The following is a 27375-nucleotide window of genomic DNA, read 5'->3' as shown; positions in this document are numbered from 1 at the left end:
GGCTTCATTTTGGAATATTTGATTTAACTTAATTAATTGAGCCTGAGGTTTGGGGCCTAAACATCCAGAGCTGAAGACCTTCCCTTCCTTTTGAACCAGCTCGCATAGCAGCTATGGAATGCTTTACCTTGAAGACTCTTCTTCTTAGCAGAAACATCAGCAAGGTTTTTCATTGAATGTCAGGTCTTAATGTGTCAAGATCCTTATGCAATATGCAGCGTTTCTGTTAACAACTCTCATGTTCAAGTTGATTCTTGATATTTTTTCTGAAAAGAGAATCCGACCTTCAGGCTTCTTTTCCAGGCATGTAAATAAAGGAGGAAGGATTTAGCATGATATATATATATATATATATATATATATATATATTTTTTTTTTTTGCAGATGCAGCATGGAATGAAGAAAGGAAGAAGGAACTGAAAGGGAACAAACATTTATGTTTTTTCAACAGCTAGTGAGAATACAATGTAAAAGTGATGGAAGCGTAAACAGGAATGACATTATCATCAGCATTATTGTACCGATAGTGTTTAATATTAAAGACATAATAGCATTAAGTCATTTGTGAGCTGGACATTTTTCTGAATTTGAAAGGTTTAACTTGTTGAAAAAAATTATGATGGATACTGAAAAAAAAAGAAATGGAGTAGCACCATTTATTTCAGAGCTTGGGACTAAAATGAAAAAAAGAAAATAAATGTGAAAGTCAAGACTTCGGTTATGGATAAACCTTTTTTCCACTATAGTAAAGTACATGAAGTTAAAAAAATCTGTATGTGATGAAAAAAAAATTATGGACTTGGGGGGGGGGGGGGTCGGGAAGTGTGGTTAACAATGGATATTAATGATGGGAAATGTCAGCATATTCAGATACAATAATTGTGATTGGTAAGAGATTTGTTAGGTACTGAGATCAATCCTCACTTCTGTGGGAATAAAAAACATTTAGTACAAGGCTGAAACAAATGACACTATGGCCAATATGGAGAGAGGGGACATACAGAAAAGAAAACAAAAAATCTGTGAACCTTTTTGTAGAAAATTTAAAGAACTTGAACACTTCTGGTTTGTCCCATATTAGAGAAAGAAAGCTCAGAAGAAAGACTAACAGTAGAAAATATTCTTCTAGTAGACACTGAAACACAAGGTAGTATGGGGAAGGGATATTGAAGAAAGGTGAAACAATAAAATGGTAGTTAGAGAAGACATAACAGTTCAAAGCAAGGTTATTAATATACAAGAAGAGATCAGATTTCAATTTTAGAAAGTCAAGAGCAAGAAGTAGAGCTGAAGAGAAAAACAAGATAATTAAAAATTAATTAGTGATTGACTTAGGGGAAGGAAAATAAAAATACGATCAGGAAGTAAAACATACACTACAAAAGAAAAGGAGGATATATGAATTTAGCATTAAATGTGAATGGATTAGGATCATAGGAGTTTACTAGGTTAAGGGTCCTAGGGTCCCTTATAAGCCTAGCCAAGTACAACACCTGTTCCAAAGAATATCAATGTATTAAGCAGAACTAAGTCAACAACCACCCCTGTCCAAGAGGGGACAGGTGAAACTCCTGGTTTGAATTTGTGGTTTCCCATCCAGTCATCCAAATTATGCTAAAATAGTGTCAGCAAGGGGCTATGCTTCACCGATTTGGAAGTTTGTTCCAGAGGATTGGTAACCTCTGAGACATCTCTCTCTCTCTCTCCAGCAAATCCTGTTGATGTCACAGACTAGTTTGAGTTCCCTGCATCTTATACAATTTGATTTACTAATGTGCAACATTTTCATTAAAGCAGGATCTGAGATTGGTTTATATGCAAGGCAAAGATCACCTCTGAGTTGTCTGTAGGACACAAAGTATAGTGACAGTGATTTCAATCTGTCAATGTATGACATATGTTGAAGACCCTGAATTTTCTTTGTAAGAAACCGTTGAGGTCTTTCCAGTTGCTGCAAGTGCCTGGTAAGGTACATACCAAAGGTAGCATTGCACTCTATTATTGGCCTGATGAATAAAGAATATTGAGGATGGGGGGTTATAACTTCTTTTGTTCTCAATGCAATGCTCTTATTTATGAGGTTGGAGATGCAGAAAGCCTTTCTTCCACTGTGAAGACATGGTGGTCAAAAGAAAGGATGCTGTCAACTTGTGTGCCAAAATCTCTCACCACTGATTGCATTCTTAGGGTGTTATTAATATGGTAATCTACAGGGACATCACCCTTGCAGAAGGGGATGCTAATGCATTTTTTTGCATTGACTTTTAACCCATGACTTAGGCACCAGTCGTTTGTCTGGGTAAGCCCCTCTTGTAGGATGTTGACATCATTTGGGGACTGCACTCAGTTTGGAATCAATCAGCAAACGTTGTTAGCCATAGGCCTTTTGTTTTAGCCTGTACCTCCAAGAAGTAGATCCCAAACAATAGGGGCCCCAGCACCAATTCCTGTGGAACACCACTGATTTTGGGTCTGCTGGTGGAGGTAGAAAAGTCACCTATTTTGACTGTGTGTTCTATCAGTGAGCCAGTTTGCAACCCACCTGACAATATACAGGTTAATCTTCAGCTGGGTGAGTTTACCATTGATGCCTGAGTGGGGAAGAGTGTCAAAGGCTTTGGCCAGGTCCAGGTAGGCTGTATGCATGGATTTGCCTTTGTCCAGGACATTGGTGACTGTCTCAAAGAGGTCCATCAAGTTCAAGAGGCAGGATCCCCCTTTACCGATGCCAAACTGGGTCGGGTCAATCAGTTAGAGGTCACCTATATCTTTGTTGATAAGGTCAGTGATTATTCTTTCCATAGCCTTGCAGATTAGGCTGGTCATGTTTATGGGTCTATAATTCCAAGGATCTGTGTAGGTGCCTCCTTTATGTAATGGGATGATGGTTGCTGTTTTCCATTCAGCAGCTACAAAACCATTGCTTAGACTGTGGTTAAAAAGAGTACCCAGCAGTGCAGCTAGTTCCAGTTTTAATCCATTAGGAACACAGTCTGGGATATTATCAGGACTCACAGAGGCTGTGTTTTTAGCTTTGGAGAGAGCATTTTTGTCCTTCTCCTTGGAGATACTAAGTGAAGGGGAAGTAGCAGGGATGCTTTGGGGGATATGTGGTGTGGACAGGGGGGAGACGTTTTCAATGAACCTGTCAGCTAGCAGGTTGGCTATTTCTGTGTGTTCAGTATATGTTGGCCATTAACAACCAGTTCTGCACAGATCTGTTTTTTTTCCTATAAGGTTTCTGACATAGCTAAAGAAGGCCTTATGGTAATCCTCAGCGAAGGAGGCTAATTTGAATTCATAGTTACAGGGTGTGTTATTTGCTTGTTTAAGCCAAGGAAGGAATACTTTCAATGCAGAGACCATTCCTTCCTCCTGTTGGACAGCAATTTCTTTCTCTTATTGTATAACCTGTTAATGGCAGATGTCCACCAGGCAGGCTCGTTCTTTCTTCAGTATCTTGTTTTGATCCTATCAGGTATGGCTGAATCAATACATTTGCATAGATGCTTATACAAGGCATTGGCATAAATCCCAGTATAGTTGTCCATGCCATCAGTGAGGGCATGGGTGTATGCAGCTTTAGGTTGTAATTGGCTTTGGAGAAGTTTTTAGACTAGTTGCTGCTAATGGAGGATTAGATGTTATTGCTACTTCTAAAGATTTATGATCAGACTTCACTAGGGAGGGCTGCACACATGGGGTGGTGCAACAATCACTCTTGTTAGTGAGCACCAGATCCAGAATGTTTGGGCCCCTTGTGGGGGGTGTCAACCAAATGGTCCAGGGCACTGGAGTTGATGAAGTCCAAAAACCTTTGGTCAAGTGTGTTAGTACATGTATAATTTACCAGATATATGGACGGGTAGTTAAAGTCACCTAAAACCCAGGTATTCGGTTTTATCTTGAGTTATTCAAGTAGATACAAATGTGCAGTGTGGGTGTCCTGGTTCATGGAGGGAGTCCTATAACTGGCAATAACTTGGAGAGGGGTCTTACCAACAGTCAATTGGACCTGGATTAGTTCGAGGGAATCATTTTGTTAAGTCAGTCTAGAGGTGTATTTACCTGGGTCCAATTCTAAATGTTGAGATCCCACAATCTCGACTTTCAATATCCTAAACCCATAATGTCAAGATTGTGGAATTTCAAAAGTATAAAACAAAACAAAAAAAAACATGACCAGTTCTAAAAATATGTTCCTGCAGGGGGGCCCAACAACCCCCCTGCAAACTATATATACTAACTCAGAGATCACTGTACACTGAAAAGAATGGTAATGTAGATCGCTACATAGTGCAGAACAGGAACTTTACCATTCTCTTCACTGTAGTGTGATTTCGGAGTTACTATATTTAATTTGCAGGGGGTGTGGGGGGTGCAGGGGGGCTTGCCCACCTGCAAAAACATTTAGAAGTGGCCATTTTTTTTTAATTTTGAAATTCCAAAATCTTGACACTAGGGGGGTTTGAGATATTGAAAGTAGATTTTGTGGAATTTTTAAATTTTGTAGAGGACCCATTTACCTTTGATGAATATTGATTCACCACCTCCTTTAGTTCTCGCACTTTTTGTGGTCTGAATGTGTGGTTCATAGTTGTGTACTAGGCTAATGGCCCTGGAGCCTTTATAAGCCTAGCCCATAGGATTACCCTGGCATTGTGCCACCCGACCTTAGTTCCCAGTGCCTCTGTTGAGTAAAGTCACTGGAGTGATCCCCGGGGTGAATTTTCTATTTCCCATCCACTCATCAAGATTTCTCTTGAAGATGGCCAGTGAAGTGCTCTGCTTGACATGTATGGGAAGTCTATTCCATAGCATGGACAGTCTGTGGGTTATGAACCTGTCCCTCCAGCTTGTTCTGTTGATTGTGGTAATGAGGTTGAGATCTCTGGAGTGTGTGGTGCGGAGGGATTGGGATTTCTTTAGATGTAGCATTTCTAACAGAGCTGAGTCAGACATAGCTTTGTAAGACAAGCAGAAATCACCTCTAAGGAGGTGATATGAGACAGATAATAGTTGGAGTTTTTTGAGTCTGTCCATATAGGACAAATCTTTAAGGCCTAGGATCCTCTTTGTGATGTATCTTTGCTGCCTCTCCAGTTGTTGCAGATGTTTCGTGAGTTACATGCCAAATGAGGCACTGTACGCAATGATTGGCCTAATGAGGAAAGAGTAGAGGGAGACAATGATCTCTCTCTTCCTGGATGCAAAACCCTTAGTAATGAAATGTGTCATATAGAAGGACTCCTTGACCACAGTGGCAATATGGTGGTCAAAAGAGAGGTTGCTGTCAACCTGTATTCCCAGATCTCTTATAACGCCTTCTGTGTTCAGTGGACTACCATCAGTGTGGTAATTCATGGGAACAAGGTTTTTCCCAAAGGGGGTTGACGACATTTTTTGGCACTGAGCTTAAGGCCACGGTTCTGACACCAGCTGTTGGTCTCAGTAAGGCCTTTCTGTAGGATGTCATCACCACTTGGGGAGTTAATAATAGCTCCTAACTTGCAATCTTCTGTGAACTTTGTCAGCCAGAGTCCTTTCATGTTGGCCTGGTCTTCAGAGAAGTAGATAGCTAACCGGAAAGGACCCAGGACCGAACCCTGTGGGACTCCACTCGTGACTGGTCAACAGTCTGACTTGGAGTCAGCTACTTTCACACTGTGGATTCTATCTGTGAGCCAGTTTGCAACCCACCTAGTGATATTAGGGGTTGATGTCTAGTGAGTTTTTCTATGATTCCTGAGTGGGGAATGGTATCAAAAACCTTGGTCAGATCACAGTATGCTGTATGAACCACCTTGCCTTCATCCACAACTCTGGTGACTGACTCAAAGAAGTTGACCAAGTTGAGCAGGCATGATCTACCCTTCACAAAACCAAACTGTGTGGGATCCAGAGTTTGGATATTCCCTATATCCTTGTTTATTAGGTCCATGATGATGCATTCCATAGCTTTGCCTATCAAACTCATCAGGCTAATGGGTCGATAGTTCCCAGGGTCTGTAGTCACTCCTCCTTTGTGGCGAGGGATAACTGCAGCAGTGCGCCATTCAGTAGGAACAAAGCCTGAGGTGAGGCTGACTGAAAAGGGCACACAGGTGACGTGCCAGTTCACTCTAGTTCATGTAGAAGACAGCCAGGGATATTGTCAGGTCTATTAGAAACTGTATTCTTGGCCTTGGAAAATGCTGTTTTAACCTGTGCAGCATCAATACTGGGTTCCTGGCAATCTACTGGTATTGTGACTGGTCCTTTGGGAGGGGAGAGGGGTAAAGTTGGCACTGAATCTGTCGGCCAGTATATTGGCAATATCTGTTGGCACAGTATAGGAGGTACCATTGTGCAGTAGCTCAGAGTAAATATGGGTATTGCCATGGAGATTCTTTACATAACTATAGAAGTCCTTGTGGTTGTCTTTACTATCTGCTGCAATTCTGTTTTCATAGCTAGCTTTAGAGGATTTGATGAGGGATCTCAGCTTTTTGTTGAGGCAGATAAGGGAGTTTTTCCAGTCTTAGGACTTCACCTTATTCAACATCAGTTTCCTCCTTCTGTTGTAGAGTTTGTTTATGGTAGGGGACCACCAGATTGGCTTCCTTTTTTTTGGAGGAGTGTGTCTTGGTTCTATTGGATATGCATTTGTGTACGTGTTCGTACAGTGCACTGGTATACGATTCAGTAGTCATGCAACTATTCTCCATTTGCATAGGTGTCATGAAGCTAGCCACCTCTGTTTTTTTAGGAGCCTAAAGGTAGTTTTGGAGAAGTTTTTCATGGTGGTTATGTTTGCGGGGGTTAGGTGGGTGGGAGGGATGTGGATTTCCAAGGTGATTAGTTTGTGGTCAGATCTAACCAGGGAGGAGTTGACTATTGGTGTAGGGCAACAGTTGCCCATGTTAGTAATGACCAGGTCAAGCATGTTGCTACCTCTAGTGGGGGTAAGAACGAGCTGGTTCAGGGCTTTGGAATCAATGAATTCTAGGAAACATTGGGCAAGTGTGTTGGTACACGAGTAGTTTTCACAGTTAATGGAAGGGTAGATGAAGTCGCCCTTTATGAGAGTGTTAGGTTGGACCCTAATATTCTCCAGGGTGCTTAGGAATGCGCCTTGGCCTGGTATGGCCAGGGTGCTTTTCGCACCTTTAAACCAAGTCTCTGCAACTACATAGATTTCATCATCTTCTAAGGTGAGAGCTGCTTCCAGTGAGTGCAGTTTTAGGTTTAGACTGCTAGTATTTAGCAGCATAACCTTGAGGTTGCTTTTTGAAGATATTTTTATGTCAGGAATTTTGTTGTTGTTAAGTTGCCTAAAAAAAGGCACTATGGGGGAGGCAAGAGCCTTAGCCAGTAACCAAAATTCCAGAGAAGACAGATGAAGACCACCTCTGGCAAAGTAGCGTGGTCTATCTACCATGTCATCTCAGGCAGACAGGTACTGGATTCCCTTAGAATGACACCGGAAACTATGCCAATTGTTGAAGTCAATCATTTTTTTTGTTTATACTATGGTATCATCTTAGGTGACGGTAGTACTCTGTTCAAGGCTAGGGTCATACCTCTTTGAGACACATGTTCAGCGAGATCAGTCATGTCTCTCTTCATATAGTCCAGTGAGGTTCATCTCAAGTCATTCAGGCCAACATGCACTATGATAGTGTCAGAATGGTACCTGTTGTGGAGAGACTTGAGTGCATGTGTGATCTGAAAAATCCTGGCACCCAACAGACAGCTGTTCTTAACCTTCTCCTTGTCCAGCTTGGTGAGTGGGACATCCATGCGTCTCACTATAGAGTCATCTATGACCAAAAGTATTTGCTTATATGTGCTTTTCCTTAGGGGCTTATTTGGTGAGACACTTATGCTTTTGCTTGTGGTTTTATGTGCATTTTTTCCCAACATCTTTATTAAATTTCTACATAAGATAAAGGCAATCTTACATTTACATAAATGAAAAACATACAAAATTATATCACTTTAGTTGCAAACAGTTCACATCACAGACAGCATTGGAATAACTGTAGTTGTGAACATTATAGATCACTTATAAACCTTCTAGTCATTGCCAGTTAAGCATTATATAGCTCATTTAAATCCTGCCTCTTAAATCTCATTCCTGCTCTGCATATACTGTCCCCACAATTCCCATTGTTTCTATGTAGTTTGTTCCTTCCCTTTTCTAAAGATACCAATTCCATGGTGTTTTATCTTGGTTACTATATTCAGTACCTTCTAGTAAAATTGGTCTAGACTTTGATTTCCATTTTCTAGTAATTGCTTTTTTTGGCAGCCACCATAATTAGACACAGCAAGACTTTACTATGTCTAGGCAATTCCAATTCTGTAGCATAACTCAAAAAAATCCTCTCCTCAAGTCAGTCCAATCCATCCAGCATCTTGGACAGTGCGGCCCGCAGGGAATCCCAAAAGTCTACCAGCTCGTCACACCTCCAAAAAATATGTTCCCAGCTACCCCTTTCTTGCCCATCACACTTCCAGCATTTGATATCCTCCTGAGGAAAAATTCTTTGGAGTATAATTGGGGTATAAAATGCCTACGTAAACATTTACAAGACAAAGATCCTAAATATTCTAGACTTTGTTGCATATTTGGGAGATATACATATATTCCCCCCATTGTCTCTTTGTGAATTGCTTATCCAATCTCTCTTTGCAATCCTTGCTAAGCTCCTCTGATTTATTCTTGTAATTATCATGCAGTATTTTATATGCTTTATTAATTATTCCTTTTTTAAAAGCAGCTTCTGTTCTATATTCTATTAAAAACTCTACCAGTGCTAGTCTTTCATTTAGGAGCCCCTATTTCTTTTCCTTTGTCTATACCCTGATATTAATCCTTGATAAGGATGGCAATCTCTGACCTGCAGTCCAAATAAATTTTTGGCCTCTTCCCATTCTATTACCTTTCCCATTCTAGTTATTTGCTCCCAAGACCTTGGTTCCTTTGCCAATTTTTGCCAATAAATTCCAGCCCCCTCTTGTCTTTTATTTGTATCCCTAACCACAGTCAACCCTATTGGCAAAATCTCTTTTCTCTATTCTTGTGCTGGTTTGGTTCTTAGAATATTCCCTGCTATTTTATGAATATAATACTCTGTATGATTTTGGTTGTTCTCCTCAAGAGTCTGCATCCAAAATCCCAATCTCTCCTTATTTCTTAAGCTTCATCCCTGCATCATCATCATCCCTTTCCACCTTGAATTATAGTTTTCTGCATATGCTATGTATACGAGCCTTAACTGCGTTGCTCTAAAATACCCCCTCAAATTAAGTAATCCCAGTCCACCTTGTTCTATTAGTAGAATCAGTTTATTCGACTTGACACCTGCCATCTTCCCCTCCCAGATAAAAATCCTTCAACTCTTTTTGAATTGCTATGCATAGTTTCTCCTCTGGTTGATAAAAGCATGCCTGACTTGTGTATAAGACTAAAGGGACTAAAAACATTTTAAAGGCTTGTATCTTAGTATCCATATAACAAATTTTCCAGTTTCTCAATTTTTATATTACCTTCTGTTTAGTCTCTTCCAACATACCCTTGGCTGCCATCACAGTTTCATTTCTAATCCATACTCCTAAATACTTCATTTTATCATGTTCCCATAAATATGGATATTGTTGGACCAATTCATGTGTGGGTACATAATTTACCGCTACTGCTTTTGTTTTAGCTTCATTAATTTTGTATCATGAGAAGATTTGAAAGCATCTTAAAATGTTCTACAACACTGTAATGTTTTGGTTTTGTCATGTAGAAAACAATATCATCTGCAAATAGAGCCAGCTTTCCCTGACTACCATACCAATTATATCCTTGAATTTCTGAGTCCCTTATTTTCTTTGCCACTGGTTCTAAATATAAAGCAAACAACAAAGGGTAACATGGACAACCCTGCCTGATTCCTCTACTCCTATACAAATTATCAGAAAGGACCCCACCCACTTTAATTCGCTCCTCTGATCCCTCATATATTCTTCTAATCAACCTTATAATTGTATCAGGGAAAGCAAATGCTTCCATTGCCCTGCAGATGAAGCCCAGTCTACTCTGTAAAATGATTTCTCTGTATCAAGACCCACCAATAAAAGTTGTACTTTCTTACATTCTGCTTCCCTCTGGATCATCAAAGTTCTGTTAGTGGTTTTGTGTGTATTGAGTGCTGTAGGTACTCTGTTTGGAGGTCTCTGGTGATTAGGTAAATTTCTGGTGAGTACTTATGGTTTATGTGTTGACAGCGTGGTTTGTGCAGGAGGTGTAGTATGTGGTCTGACAACCAAGTTGTGTCACTGTTCTGTGAATGAGAGAGCAATGATTCCACATTCTTAGTGTATTTGCAGCTCTCACAAATTGAGCTTGAGTGGTTTAGAAGTATTGGGTTGTTAGTGTACATGTGGCAATTGCTACACTGCTTCTGGATACCCATGTCAATCTGGCTGGGAGGAGAACTGACCATGCATAATACTAGGTGTAAATTTGTTTACTTTAATGAGGAAGGATGCGGTTTAATTGGGGGCTTAATGTAAGTGGTATGAGACTATTAGGGATTAGGAGATTTCAGTTAAAGTGGCAAATGCTGTAGAAAGCCCAGCTGAGGTGCTCTCTGAGCAGTTAAGCACAATTTAAGGGTGTCCTCAGTTGGAGCACCGGCAGCTTCTAAGGGAAAATAAATCTACTTTAGCTTTTGCATTTACAATGGCCAATGGTTACCTCCACTGTACGGTGCTGCGTGAACATACCCTATGTGCAAACGGATGTATCGGATTGCTCAGATGAAGATAGTAGAGCAGTGGCTGGTCACCAAACTGTGTGGAGCTGTGTTAAAACAGGCAGAAACTGGTGCAAATGTGAGAACCCTTTTTTAAAACAAGTTAAGCAATTTTCAAACCAGCTGGCCAATGGAAATGTTTAGTACTGAGCCTAATTCCAACAATCTCCAACTCAGATGGGTCCTTTGCTATACTCTTCTGCCCTAAGGGTGCAGGGTGCTCTCTTAATGTTAGATGGCTGGTTTTAGTGCTTAGATAATGCCAGTCTAAATTCAGCAAATCTGAATCCAGCCTATACTATGAAATACACAAGCACTAGAAATACAAGGGGAGAAAAAGCAGCTCAAACAGCAAACAGATGAAACAGTGAAACAGCAAAACAGTTAAAATAGCTAAAACAGTTAAAAGCAGGTGGCAGTTCAGTAATACACAGTGTAAAAGTGCAGCACACTGACTAAAATATTTATTTTTCAGTAGATTTCAAAGGATTCATTGGATTTCATTTAGAAATTATATAAGATGTTTTGTTATGGGGAAAGGTGTAAATAAAATAAAAATGGCCATTTTTGCTTGCTAGATACCAGATGTAACAAAGAAGAAAAAGGGAAATAATACAGGTGAGGGGGGGAGACAAATTGTTTGGTCCGTAGGAAATGAGAACGATCAAAAATAAAGAAATAAGAAGGTCTGAAGATAGTAGTGATATGAGAATGATGCAAAAATGGATAAGATTGACAGTCATTTATGTATATACACTGATATGAGAGAGAGATAACAGCTGATTGAGGAAATAAAATAATTGTGCTAGCAAATATGTCGATAGTGATGGGAGTAGATTTTACATGTAACCTCAGAAAGGAAAAGGGAAAAATAACAGGATATTAAGATGTTAAGGGAATTGATAACATGCAGAGATTTAAAATAAGAAAGAATTGAGAATGGACATATTAAGAGAGGATTGATTACTCTAAAGACATGAAAGAATAAACGGGGTTCAGATGACAGGGTTTTTAGATCATGGAGCCAGAGGCCAGAATAGGGGAAGAAAGCAAAATAATAAAGGAGGGAAAGGGATAAAGGGATTAACTTCAGAGTTTAAAAAGGGGAAAGTCTTATAGAAAGATCACATGATAATGAGCCCATCTAATAAAAAATGGACACAGTGGTGGGTGGTGTACTAGAATATATTTAGAAGGAGAAAGAAGAATGAAAAAGAAATAAGTTGAACTAGGAAGACGTTTTACATAATTATGAAAAAGATAGAGCACAGAGTAAAAAACAGATGCATGAAAAGAATAGAGAAAATGTAAAAAACGATAAAGATTTTTTTTTTGAGAGGCAAGAAAAAGGAGGTTTGCCCTTATTTAGGAAAATAAGTAAAATTAGGGAAGAAAGAGTGGGTGCTAACTTAGATGGCAAATGAGATATAGAATGCAAACAGCAGGATATTATGGAGGTGGTAAAAACTTTAGTAGGGAAATGTATGAACATTTTGAAATCAATGGGCAAGAAGAATGAAAGTGAAAAATATGTAAAATTGTCAGATTTTTAAAGAAAATTATATAATAATAGAAGAAACAGAAAGGTGATGAAAGAAGGTAAGAATGAATCAATACAAGGATTGGAAGGTGTAAGTTATAACTATTATAAGGAAATGAATAGAGATTTTTTTTAATATTACATGAATGGATGAAGGAAGGTATAAATTACATGAATGACTTTTTTTTTCAAATAATTTTTATTAATTTAACATATACGCAATATATACAAATAAAGGAAGATAATTCATACTATAAGAAATGTTCGTATAGTATAATATGAAAGGACTGACTCTGTTTTTAAGCACACTTCTTTAATACTTAGAACTTTAGAACTTTTGAATTCTTCCTTTCTATAATCTAAATTACTAAAACCACTAAAAATTAGAAATAAAATTAGAATTCTAACTACATATTACTACTAAAAATCTACTACTCATAGATACTAAAGTTCCTAATTTGTTGATCTAAATAGACAAATTACTCATACTGTGCTTTTATCAAACTAAATGTAATAGATTAAGAGAAAAAATATTGTAACTTATGAATAATAATTTATACATGTATAAATTAAAAGATTAAAAGTTCATTAACTACAACTATATTGCTAAATAGGATAAATTCATATGATGACAACTTTAACGGTTATCATTACAAATGTACCCGCATGCTGTTAAACTGCATGCAGTGCCATAAATGACCAACCCAGGCATGTGTGAACATCAGTAATATGCACTCAAGACACATACATTAGTCATTTTATATATATATATATATATATATATATATATATATATATATATATATATATTAGACACACACATTGTATATGGTTAAAGAAGGTGAGATGTTACTAGTGGCACACCTTATTATATATTTGACTTCAACCATAACTAAAAATCCAACTCTCTAACATTACAATCATATAAACACACTAAATGCCCATAATTGTATAAACCTACCATATAATTTGTACTTATATGCATTACTTAATACATCTACACTGGCAGATGTACATCTTAACTAAATTCTATATTTACTGTAAGAATATATCAATGACAATCACTAGAATTCGCAACTATTGTTTATCAGATACAGATGTACAAATATACCATATAATTCTGCTAAATATATTTATATTCTTAACAGTAACTTATACACTGATAATTCTCATGCAATGCATCGATTGAAATTCTCATGCAATGCATCGATTGAACCATATTCCAAGCACAAATTGTCCTCCAACTTATGTCATATAGCAACTCTTAGAATACCACAGTATACTCCATCACGAAATGCATTTGTCCCATGCAGTATATTTGTATAATGAAATCATGTATATACTTAAATACTTGTAAAACACATTGCAACATACACATGTAACATATATAAAATCCAGAGTTCCTGTGTATAGTGCAATCTATATTTCATAGGACAAATTAAAAGCTTACCCCATAAACATTAAAGAATCCCGAGACATCAGGCTTATTCAATAAGTCACACAGAGTAAAATGTATAAATTAATGCTGAAACCAAATTATTTTCCCCTTCTTCTTTTCTCTCTTTTTTCTCAAAGACTCATTTCAATTTACCATAAAACATATCCTGAATTTTTCTGATTTGTTTAAAATATTTTCCAGCACTGTCTGATTACATGTAAATACAGCTATAAAAACAAAGATTTATTCACTAAGATAAAGAATATTTTACACTAAACAGGATATAAAAAGATACCATTTAGAACAACATTTAATATGTTGTGACTACACTTTTTTTTTGTCATTTCATTCATATTTTTAACATCCATATTGGTGCCTACTCTATAAAACAATATTTGTTATATCTCTGCACAACATACAAAAGCCTTTTGCATCAGATATCCACTAATAACTAAACTTTGCATTACATTTAATTTGCCATATTACAAATGATTGCTATCTAAGACCGTCTAGCTAAGATCTTTTATAATCTTATATAATTTTAACTAAGACTGCAAAATGCCTGTTGGTCATACCTCTCAACTGTACATATTTTCCACATAATGTCTAGATTTTTGCCTCATGTTTTTGGTCCATTTTTCATAAAATGGTGGTTTTTCTGGCAAATTACTGGCAAATCATCAGAGATTGAAATTAGAAAATAATGACAGACATTTCAGTTTCAGACTTCATACCCTTCAGAAAATTCATGCTAATGCAAAACCTGCTATATCATCAACTTTCTAAGTTTGTAAGAGCAATATTGAAAATTGTCCCTATTTTTGGGTCTTTGTCCCACTTTTATGTATATAGCTTTGTCCAGATTTCTTGCTCTAAGAGGTTGACAGATATGCTGCTGTGTATGCAGAACATCCTTGTATTAACAAGCAATACATGTATGCCGTATATGTTCATGCCAACTAGGCTAAACCATAAAGACACGATTTTGGCACACAGTCATATAGTATTTATATTTCTAAAGAAAAGCTTTTATTTGGAAAGAGTTCTTCAGGCATACATATAATGCCTAATATTATTACTTTTTAAGTTACAATTGTTTACTGTGGTAGTACACTGATTTCATTGGACCAGTTACAGGTACAACCTAGGTGAATACAATCACAAAAATAAAGAACAATACATTGTTAAACATTATCAATATCAGTATGAGCAGAATCAAAAAATAAATAGCCTGACTCTTTCAATGCCGACTTTTATAATAAGTATAGATGAAACCTTTGTGTAAGGAAGCTGAACAGTTGCTTCTTTTGCCTATCTAAAAGATGAAGATGAAAGTAGAAGGCTTGCTTCAAAACCAGACCTCCTTGATGTCATATAATATAACCACGACTGTTATTTATATATGAGATGTATTGAATACTGTGCATAGTTATAGGTTCATAGGTAAGCATCAGGCTAGGTTCCCCTGAGGGCCATTCCAAGCGCAGCCAATTTCCCCCTCTGTGCTGAAAACATTCCCATCCCATTTGTTACAGAGTGGTCCTATCCATTTCACTCTTAAGATAACATTCCTTTGTAATTTCAGCAATTCATACTCTCTTATGATTCCTCAGATTGTTTGAGGAATGCTGATATATCTGCTAATATCAATAATACTGGTGTTACAAAGCTAATTGTAATTAAACTATCACTTCTATCAAAACAATATCAAAACTTTAAAATTAAATAGAGTTATCAGTAGAGGTAAGGCAAAGTGCTAGTCATCATTTCTTTATAAAGACTTAGCTTTACTCTTACCTTGAATGATAGCTTCTTCATTTTATAGTTCACAGCAATAGTTCCTTTTATTTCATTATTCACAATTACATCAGTGTTTGCTCCTCAAAGTCACTAACAGCCTGGATATGAAGATAATGTTCATGAAAAGCAAGCAGAAAGTCAAAAAAGCCTTGATTTATGGTATTCTTTTCTCAACTATGTTTTTTATTGTCTCATGCTTTAAACAGCCTCACCAAATTCAATGGTCTGCAAAAAAACTCCAGCAAAACAGCAAAGTCAATGCCATTCGACTTTCTACATATTTGTCATTGAACTGTCAGCTAGTATTTAAACAACTCATCTACACAAAAAAAAAAAAAAAAATATATATATATATATATATATAGACTCCACCAAGTTTTAAGAAATAACATCTTACAATACATAAGTATAAGTAGACTATGAAATCAAAACAGAAGTCAAGAATTTCTTTCCTTACCTCTCAAACATGTCTCTTAACTTGAATAGATTTCCAAATCTTGTTAAATTACAAATAACTAATACATTAAACATTTAATATGTTCTAAATTAAACTAACCATACTTAGTTATTTAATACTTATTTAATAATAATTTTTAATGTAATAAGAGTGTTTTAAGCACTCTGAGAATACTTACATCAGCCATTGAAGTATGTAAACTTCTGAAAAGTTCCACTGTTCAATAGACAGACTTAATAACAAGCAACTTAATATGGTCTGGTAAGGAAATGCATTTGTTTTTATTTATTTTTTTACTTAAGTGATAGCTTTCCAGGTACTCATTTCCCTTCTCTTAAGGGAAGTGGCAGTCCAATCCATTTCTTCAGTAAAGTTGAGATTTTTGTTTTTATGACCAAATGCAGATGCTTCTTCTAGTGTATCAAAAACTCTACATCCTTCAGGAAGAGAAATTTGTATCCTTGTACGAAATAATAAATTAGGTTTTATGTTGTTGTTTAATTCTTTAATCAGGGGTAGGTATCTTTTTTTCAATTCATTACCTTAGAGGAATAGTCATTGTCAAATCTGATGTGATGCTGTCCTATTTTAATAGGTAGCTTGGACCAAGCTGCTCTCAATGTTTGATACTTTTCCATATTAGATATAAATTTAACTATTATTGAATAATCAGGTGAATTTTCCATTTCTGATGGTACTATTAAAGATCTGTTTTAAGAGAAATTCAGTTTGGGATTTACTTTCAGCAATTCTCCCTTCATGGACATTTAAAGCTTCTTCCATAGTATTAATTTGCATACCTTGTTGTTTTATTAGATTTTCAAGGTGATCCATCTGCTTTCTACATTCTACGTTAATATTTTAAGTTTGTCTATATTGTTTTGACTGATACATCCTGCATGCGTGATATCAGTGACTGAATTTCTTTTTTAACTGAGAAATCTTGAGTATTTATTTATTTATTTTACATTTGTCGACCGGGCTAGTCTAGCTGGAGATATTTCCATTTTCAGTAGAGGCCCGAGGAGAAAAGCTCCACAGAAGTAAAAAATTAATACATACATAAAAATCAACATACATAACAATAAAACATTTAGTAAACAGGTTAGTAATAACAAAAACAGCAAAACTCTTCAAAACTCTTCTAATAAATTAATATAACATGAGTTAATTACTACCACACACAGAGAAATTCCAAATAACATTATACAGGAATAAAAATACTTGTTAGATAAAGATACAAAGATAATAGGTAACAAAAGTAGAATAATAAGAATAGGGTAAGGAATAGGAAGGGGTTTGAAGAGAAAAAGCAAGTTAAGATAGTTAACAGGGAAAGAAGCAAGGAGAGGATGAAAGGGGAGAAAAGAAAAGCCAAGTGGAGAATAGAGTGAAACAAGAGTAAGAGAGATAGTATAAGGTAAGTAGTACTAGTGGAAAGTTAGTCAGGTTTACAACAGGAACAAAGCCAGTGATTTTGGAAGTGTCGTTTAATATTTTGTTTGAAAAGAGGCAGAGAGGAAATCATTGTTATGTTAGTAGGTAACAAATTCCATTTTGTACCTACAGAATTGGTGAATAGGGAGTCACCAGCAGTGTTATTAGATTTTATAGAACTAGTCAAGAGTTTACTAGAAGAGCGGAGAGAGTTTAGATTGTTATAGGGGATTATGAGTTGGGAGAGTATAGGGGTGTTATTAGGTTGGTGCAGTATTTTATGGGCCAGAATGAGTTGATGGTTAGCAAGATAGTTTTGAATTTCAAGCCAGCCTAGTAGTTTCAGGTTAAGACAATGATGGGTTCTGTAGGGGTTACCGGTAGCGAAGCGAGCAATGTTATTGTAGCAGGTTGCCCATTTGTTAAGGTTGTTTTTCTTGAGGTTGGTAAAGATGGGTGAAGCATAAAGAAGAGTAGAAATAAGATGGGAGTGAGCAATCCTAGTTCTAGTAGATGGTGTAAGAAATGGTCTAATTCGATACAAGGATCCTATTTTTCTGTTGACTAGTTTTATAGAGTTGTTAATATGTTGGTCGAAAGAGAGATTATTATCAATGATAATACCTAACAGTTTAGTTATAGAGTCAGGTGAGATGACAGTGGCACTGTTGGAGGAGATAGTGAAGTTTAAGGGGGAGGTCCTGGAAGTGGGGGTAAAGAGAAGAAGTTTAGTTTTTTTAGCATTTAGTAAGAGGAGTCGACTGGAGAACCATGTTTCTATGGTATTAAAGACTTTTTGGGTAAGAGAGATAAGTTCTGGAGTGGAAGATGCTGAGCAGATGAGCGTAGAATCATCGGCATATTGAATGCATGTAGCTTGAGGGATTATTGTTTGAAGATCATTAATGAAGAGGGAAAAGAGAAGTGGGCCAAGAATAGAGCCTTGAGGAACTCCGATAGAAACAGGCAAAAAAGAAGAAATGTGGTTATCCCATAGAACTGCTTGTTTTCTGTTTGTGAGATAGGAATTAAACCATTTAATGGCTGGGTATCAAAAGAGAGAGATTCAAGAGTCTTAATAAAGTGTGGCTGACCATATCGAATCCTTTAGAGAGGTCAATGAAGAGGGCAGAAGAGAGTAAGTTGTTGTTACGGTTCTGATTAATAGTGTCTACAAAGGAAATCAAGGCAGTAGTAGTACTGTGATGTGGTCTAAAACCATGTTGACAGTTTGCTATAATGTTGTGAAGAGAGAGATATTGTACAAGTTGATGATGGATACATTTCTCCATAATTTTTGCCAAGGGTGAGAGGAGAGCAATAGGTCTATAGTTAGAATAGTCAGTGGATTTTCCACCTTTATGAAGTGGGATAATATGAGAGGCCTTCCAGATATCAGGGATGATTTCTTCTTTGATGGTCCTATTTATGAGAATAGATATAGGATATGCGATAACCTTGGCAGCCTTTTGAAGAAATAGTGAAGGGAGCTTGTCAGCAGAGGAGGTGCAAGGTTTTAGTTTGAGAAGGAGTTTGTAAATGTAAGATGTAGAGATAGGTTGTAGAGAGAATTTAAAGGAGGAGTTAGGTTACTTGGTGGGCAGAAGTTGTTGGCATTTAGTTGTTTAGCTAGAGCTTGTATAGTTTCAGTGAAGAAAGCGTTAAAAGCATCTGCAGTTTGTTGAGGGGTATCAGGGTCAGCATTAATTGGGGAAGGTGTTTTAGAGGTTCCTGTGGAGAGGAGTTTATTGACTGAAGACCAGAAGAGTTTAGAATTATTGAGATGATTTTGTTGTAGTTCGAGGTAGAATTTCTTTTTGTCAGATATTACTGCCTTTTTAGTTAAATTTCTAAGCTGACGGAAGTGTAGAAAATCAGGGTTATTTCTGTGGGATCTCCATGAGGCCCAGACTTTATTTCTAGTAAGAATAAGTTTTTTTGTACAATTCTTTAAGTGACTCATTGTACAGTCTCTTATCTTGATGAAGTAGATGAAATTCTGACAGAAAATTAAAACTTCCAAAAACATTCACCATATATTTTCTCTTCAATACTATTTGTAAGTATAAATAACTATCAGGAATCTCCAAGTCTTTACTTTTAACTGATATTTTTTGTCAGAATAGTACTATTCAGTTACATATCTTTTTCTAGTTGCTGCTCTTAGTTAGCAGTCTTGCCATGTCCCCCATGAATGACATTTCTTGTCTGTTTCTGCATAATAAAACAATTTTAGTAAGAAGGAATACATGCCTGCTTTTCATGTAATGTTGTAAAGACTGACATAGTAAATGTTGGGTATATTACAGTTTTTTATGCATTGTTGCAAAGGTTGACATAGTAGATGCTAGATTTACTATTTAAGGATCAGCTGTACTGTATGTTTTTCTTGTTTATGTGTCCTTATAATGTGCAGGGAAAACATGGCTTTTACAAGCACCATTTTGACATCAGGAAGGTGATTAACAAGCTTTTGTTAGGCAGTCCAGTCCACCACTTTTAAGTGTACATTAGTACTGATCATCAGTCAATACAGAAGAGTAGTGGGAAGCCATTGATCACTTTTTATTTAGCAGCAGTAGGTGTGCTGTAGTTTTCAAAGCTGTAAAATATTAATCTGTCCAGGATTTTGCCTCAGATTTTTGCTCTGTCCCTCAAAGTTTTGATTTTCAGGTAAATCACTAATTGTTATAGTCAGTGTTATTCTTCAGAAAATGCTTGCTGATGTAAAACCTACTGTTCTAGTGACTTATAAAATAAATTACAGTAATATTTAAACATTATTTCTGATTTTGACCTGTATTTTTGCAATATGTTTTGCTTTATCCAAATTTTTTGAGAAAAGCCATTTATGAAGATGCTTAGTGCATTTTTTTCAGACTGGAAACAAGTAAACGGCATGTGCAGCAAATAATGACTATCATTATGTGTCAACAGTCATAATACAGTGTGTTATGTGTTATTAACATGATGATTATGTGTCAGCAGTCATAATACAGTGTGTTATGTGTTATTAACATGATGATTATGTGTCAGCAGTCATAATACAGTGTGTTATGTGTTATTAACATGATGATTATGTGTCAGCAGTCATAATACAGTGTGTTATGTGTTATTAACATGATGATTATGTGTCAGCAGTCATAATACAGTGTGTTATGTGTTATTAACATGATGATTATGTGTCAACAGTCATAATACAGTGTGTTATGTGTTATTAACATGATGATTATGTGTCAACAGTCATAATACAGTGTGTTATGTGTTATTAACATGATGATTATGTGTCAGCAGTCATAATACAGTGTGTTATGTGTTATTAACATGATGATTATGTGTCAGCAGTCATAATACAGTGTGTTATGTGTTATTAACATGATGATTATGTGTCAGCAGTCATAATACAGTGTGTTATGTGTTATTAACATGATGATTATGTGTCAGCAGTCATAATACAGTGTGTATGTGTTATTAACATGATGATTATGTGTCAACAGTCATAATACAGTGTGTATGTGTTATTAACATGATGATTATGTGTCAACAGTCATAATACAGTGTATGTGTTATTAACATGATGATTGTGTCAGCAGTCATAATACAGTGTGTTATGTGTTATTAACATGATGATTATGTGTCAGCAGTCATAATACAGTGTGTTATGTGTTATTAACATGATGATTATGTGTCAGCAGTCATAATACAGTGTGTTATGTGTTATTAACATGATGATTATGTGTCAACAGTCATAATACAGTGTGCTATGTGTTATTAACATGATGATTATGTGTCAGCAGTCATAATACAGTGTGTTATGTGTTATTAACATGATGATTATGTGTCAGCAGTCATAATACAGTGTGCTATGTGTTATTAACATGATGATTATGTGTCAGCAGTCATAATACAGTGTGTTATGTGTTATTAACATGATGATTATGTGTCAGCAGTCATAATACAGTGTGTTATGTGTTATTAACATGATGATTATGTGTCAGCAGTCATAATACAGTGTGTCATGTGTTATTAACATGATGAAACGCAGCTGATTGGCCAGTGTGTATGTGTTATTAATGGAAAATGGTCCGATCGCCAGACTTTTTCCATTAGTATTATGTTTTAAACATTGTTCGCTATGAATGGGTTTAACATGAGACAGTCATAATACAGATCTGTGTTATTTTAAACATGTCTCGATGTTAAACCCATTTAACATAGCAGTGTATTATTAACATGATTAAGTGTCAACAGTCATAATACAGTGTGTAAATGAGTTTAACATGATGATTAAAATAAGCAACGGTCATAATACAGTGTGTTATTTTAAACTGTCGATTATGTTAAACTCATTTAACATACAGTCAAAAGCAACGTGTGTTATTTTATTGTCATGCTATGTTAAACTCATTTAACATAGCGAGTCATAAACGGAGATCTTGCTATGTGTTATTAACATGATGTATGTGTCAGCAGTCATCAGAACTGCCGCGATGCCAGACATCTGCGAAGGGCAGTAAACAGGCATTATACATTATGATTATTTAAGAAAGTCATAATACAGTTTCTGTGTTATTAACATAATGATTATGTGTCAGCAGTCATAATACAGTGTGTATGTTATTAACATGATGATTATGTGTCGACCAAACCACATAATACAGGTGTGGGTTATGTGTTATTAACATGATGATTATGTGTCAGCAGTCATAATACAGTGTGTTATGTGTTATTAACATGATGATTATGTGTCAGCAGTCATAATACAGTGTGTTATGTGTTATTAACATGATGATTATGTGTCAGCAGTCATAATACAGTGTGTTATGTGTTATTAACATGATGATTATGTGTCAGCAGTCATAATACAGTGTGTTATGTGTTATTAACATGATGATTATGTGTCAGCAGTCATAATACAGTGTGTTGTGTTATTAACATGATGATTATGTGTCAGCAGTCATAATACAGTGTGTTATGTGTTATTAACATGATGATTATGTGTCAGCAGTCATAATACAGTGTGTTGTGTTATTAACATGATGATTATGTGTCAGCAGTCATAATACAGTGTGTTATGTGTTATTAACATGATGATTATGTGTCAGCAGTCATAATACAGTGTGTTATGTGTTATTAACATGATGATTATGTGTCAGCAGTCATAATACAGTGTGTTATGTGTTATTAACATGATGATTATGTGTCAGCAGTCATAATACAGTGTATTATGTTATTAACATGATGATTATGTGTCAGCAGTCATAATACAGTGTGTTATGTGTTATTAACATGATGATTATGTGTCAGCAGTCATAATACAGTGTGTTATGTGTTATTAACATGATGATTATGTGTCAGCAGTCATAATACAGTGTGTTATGTGTTATTAACATGATGATTATTTGTCAACAGTCATAATACAGTGTGTTATGTGTTATTAACATGATGATTATGTCAGCAGTCATAATACAGTGTGTTATGTGTTATTAACATGATGATTATGTGTCAGCAGTCATAATACAGTGTGTTATGTGTTATTAACATGATGATTATGTGTCAGCAGTCATAATACAGTGTGTTATGTGTTATTAACATGATGATTATGTGTCAGCAGTCATAATACAGTGTGTTATGTGTTATTAACATGATGATTATGTGTCAGCAGTCATAATACAGTGTGTTATGTGTTATTAACATGATGATTATGTGTCAACAGTCATAATACAGTGTGTTATGTGTTATTAACATGGATGTCAGTATTCACCAATCGGGTTTAATTCTTGATTTGAGTTTCTTGACATTTGTGTTGATATAAGAGGCTGCTTATAATCAAGACACCAGATTATAATTCTCTGTTATACTATGTCATTCAGTGCACAGCTGTAGTAGTAAAGTGTCCGTATCATTAAATAAATGTGAGCTGGGAAATATACCTTATCTGCAAAATGGAATAATCTCACCTTGGATGTGTCAGCATATCTAGCAATGATTTTGATAAATAATACATTGGCCTTCTTGAGAAAAGGTTGCATAGACTATATGCTACAGTATGTAGCTGCAAATTACATGTGCCCATTGTCCATTTGGTAATTAATTGAAACTGGTCAAACTGCCCTATGCCACACTATACCACAATGTTTACCCAGTGTTAGACTTTTACCAACCAAATATTCTTTAGATACTTTATAATTCTGTTAACAGTGCTGCAAAATGTATCCATGTAAACATTTCTGATTATGTGGTGTTTTTTTCTTTAACATAGTGACTGATATTGCATTTTAAATATATATATATATATCTGTAATGTACTGTATCTAGAACAGCATTTTAACAACTACTTATTTCATGAGTATACACTGCTCAACAACTATCGTTTGGTATACAACACACACACCGTATGTATGGTACTATATTCCCTTTCCAATAGTGGCACTAGCCTGAACAGGAAACAAAAACAGTTATTTGACTTTGATTACTGTTAAAATTGCCACTAGGAATTAACTATTTTGCATATCTAAAGTATTCCTTTCCCACTATAGCACTTAGTAAAGTGTTACTTGTAGCTGACAGTAAGGAAATGTGGTATGGTATCATTTGTAGCAGTCATAATGAAGTAGTTTGGGATGCTGCCGTACTATCTGTTGTAGGTTACATTATCAGTATTGTATTACATTGTCATCTACAGCATTGGTACTATAAGCAATATGTTACAAGATCTGCAAGATTCATTTTGTAATTAATAAAATTCAGTATCACAAATAGTTATGTCGTACTTTGTAATTGTAACAGTGATGTGGAAAGTAACATGGTCCTGTATCATATCCAACAATCACAATGTAAATAATGTAGTACAAGATCATCTGCAATATTCATTTTGTAAGTAATAAGGTTCAATATAACCTCTCGCAGCATCTCAGAGAATTCCATAGAATTAAGATGGATTTTAAGTTTACAATCACATAGACAGGCAGGGATTAACAGTAATGTCAGCATGAGGCCCGCTTTGAAAGCATGTAGATTGAAATAACAATGCATATCTCTTTAAATGGTTAATTACTTTGAGCTACTCATTGTTTAATTGGTTTTAGCTTGTATATAAATGTAAGCCTTGAAAAGATGCTTGTATAAGACCTGAGGAAGCATTAGTGAAAGCGCTGGTCTTTTATTCATTTTATGGTGCTGTTTATTAAAATTGTTCCTGCAGTCGTGGTTGTCCAGCTGGTTCTTTATTCATTTGGTTCTTTGACTTCTAGCTTGGGTTTTTGGTGTACGCTGGTAATTATTTGCTAAAGAATTAATTATTTTTATTTATCATCTCTTTCTCTCAGATGATAAATGAAAATATGCATGCACAAATAGATGTAATACATGCTATATATATATTTAAACGGGACAGCTTTATATGCCTTCATACAAAAAGGAGATCAAAATATTTAGTATTTGTCACTTATGATGCAACTTTTGTGGTTCATATAATATGTTTTGTACTGGATGAGTTATTTAATGTAGAAATGTGAAAGAGAGCTTAAAAAGATGCAACAGCAAAGCATCTGTATGCTATAAAACAGCTGCCTCACCTATAACATCACACAGGCACCTGGAAATTTGTCTATATAAACCACTTCTAACTTATGACTTGAAGTAGAGGAAAAGGTCCAACATCTACTGCATTGTTCATACAATGCCTTGATACATCTGTGCATACTTAAACATCTGACATACTAATGCCAACTATAATTTACATATTCCCCATTTGCAGATTTTAACCGGTTCTTTCTAGCTCCTCCTTCTGTACATTTACTTAATGATTTCTTGTTTTCATGATTAGTTTGTTCTGCTACCACCAGAGTAAATAAGAACATCTGAATTGTGTAAGTTTGATGTTTTGAGTAAAGACACAATTATAGTGTGCAGATGAGATGTAACAACAAGGGACATGTTGGTATCCAGAGACAGCTGGATGTTATGTCCTATTATGCATTTTTTGCCCTTATGTGGAAACAACTATGTTTAGTGGTTATTCTAAGCTTATCCACTATGAGGTTTCTAAATGTCTTTCTACTGGCTACGTATCACAAGTGCGGGACGTATTAATGAGAGCTCTGATACTTTGAAAAATAAACTGCGATTCAAAAATAAGTTGCATAGGGACTCTCCTGCTATGAACTAACTGATATAGGGACAATGCGCCTCATGCCCCTGCTCCTCATACAAACTAAATCTGAGATCACTGTACCTAAAGAAAAGATGAACATGTTGAAATACTACAAAATTAGATGTGGTATCTATACTCTTTAAAAGTTCTTGTAGTTGAAGAATTATCTCAGTTATAACCTTCACATTTTCAACAGGCACCATTTGTTTCATAGACATATCTGCAGTTAAAGCAAACAAGGACCCCCCCCCCCCACTGCAGCCAATAGTGGAATGACCAAAAGAGAATTAGAAACAGATACCTAAAGAAAAAAATGTGCTGGCAGTGCAGTACTGTACTATTTGCAGTAATTTGCAAAATAATTTTGAAACCTCACTTTGATTGACTGAAGGCCATTGAGTCCAACATTTGAAATACAACTGAAATAGATAGTTGTGCGGGAAACGTTTGCAAGTGTAGAGTAAACCACCTGCAATGATTTGCAAAACCAGTCTGGGGACAATATGACTCACTGAAGGCAAAACTGAAATGTGGCTCCTTTTCAAGTCTAGTGAAGACTGAAAAGGAACAAAAGGTGTGGGTGTGTGTCGTTTCACATTACTTCTAATCAGGTGCAGAACAGTTTTGATAACTTAAAATGCTTCACTGAATGCAGGGAAGGTGTTCCAAAATTTAACGGTTGTAGGAATATTTCCTAAGAACAGATGTGGGTGTGTCTAATATATTTCTGTATTTCAGCAGTGATCTGTGACACAGTTCTAGTAATTTAATCTCAGAATGTCATAAAACTGCTTTCGTACTCACCAGCATCCAATAATGTCATTAAATCACTAACTGCCTTTTTTCAAGGGTTATTTTTACTACTGAAATAGGAGACATAAATTTGCATTGCAGAATCACCTGGAAGTTAGACCGGATGACTTTTTTTAACATGAATCTTGTATTTCTTATAACAGCTGTAAAACCCTCCAGTAATATCAGTAGAAATTTCAAGGGAAATAAAAGACTTTCACAGAGTAGTATAGAATCGTTGAGCTGTTCATGAGGTGTTGTATTGCTAGGATATGGAAGGCAAATCATCACACCATGCTTTCCCACAGACAGCAGTATGAAGGTAGCAGACAATTAATAGCAGCAGAAGCCAACAAGAATTCTGATAATTCTAAATACAAGAGTAACTAGAGTTGGGGAGACCCCCTACTTGCCCCAAGGGTTAGTTCATAAACTCGCCAATTGGATAACTGTCTAATTTCATTGAATTTTGTTCTGGATTTAAGTGCTACTTTATCTGTTACTGGTTACCATTTGGAAAGTGTTTGTGCTGAATGTGTTTGAAATGAATTTGGAACAAAACTTTGCCATTTTCACAGAAGTTTTCTGCCTGGTTTTGTGTTGTAGTTCATATGATGTATAGGATAAGGAAACAAAAAAAGGACAGGCTAAACAAAGACGGGAGGGAGATTTTCATTTGTGTATTTTTTTTATTTCATTTAATTTTGTTAACTGGGGTAGAACACATTGGTCTCTCTGAATTTTTAACAGACTCAGGCCAGGAGCAAGAAAGAAAAAAACTGTATTGCTAGTTACAGCAAAGAAGTATAAACTATGTTGAAATATACAGCAAAAATACAACAAAGAAACATGAAATCACAAATACAGATTGAAATACAAATTGAAGATATAAATACCAAATCATATAAACCAGGTGATAAAATTGTGAATACAGTCCGGTCAACATAAGTAAAGGAGTAGGTGGGA

The sequence above is a fragment of the Protopterus annectens genome, chromosome 13.part0 (assembly GCF_019279795.1).
Source record: "Protopterus annectens isolate FY-2018-M chromosome 13.part0, PAN1.0, whole genome shotgun sequence".
Lineage (NCBI taxonomy): Eukaryota > Metazoa > Chordata > Ceratodontiformes > Protopteridae > Protopterus > Protopterus annectens.
The sequence above is the reverse complement of the archived record's forward strand: the minus strand, read 5'-3'. Positions refer to the sequence as shown.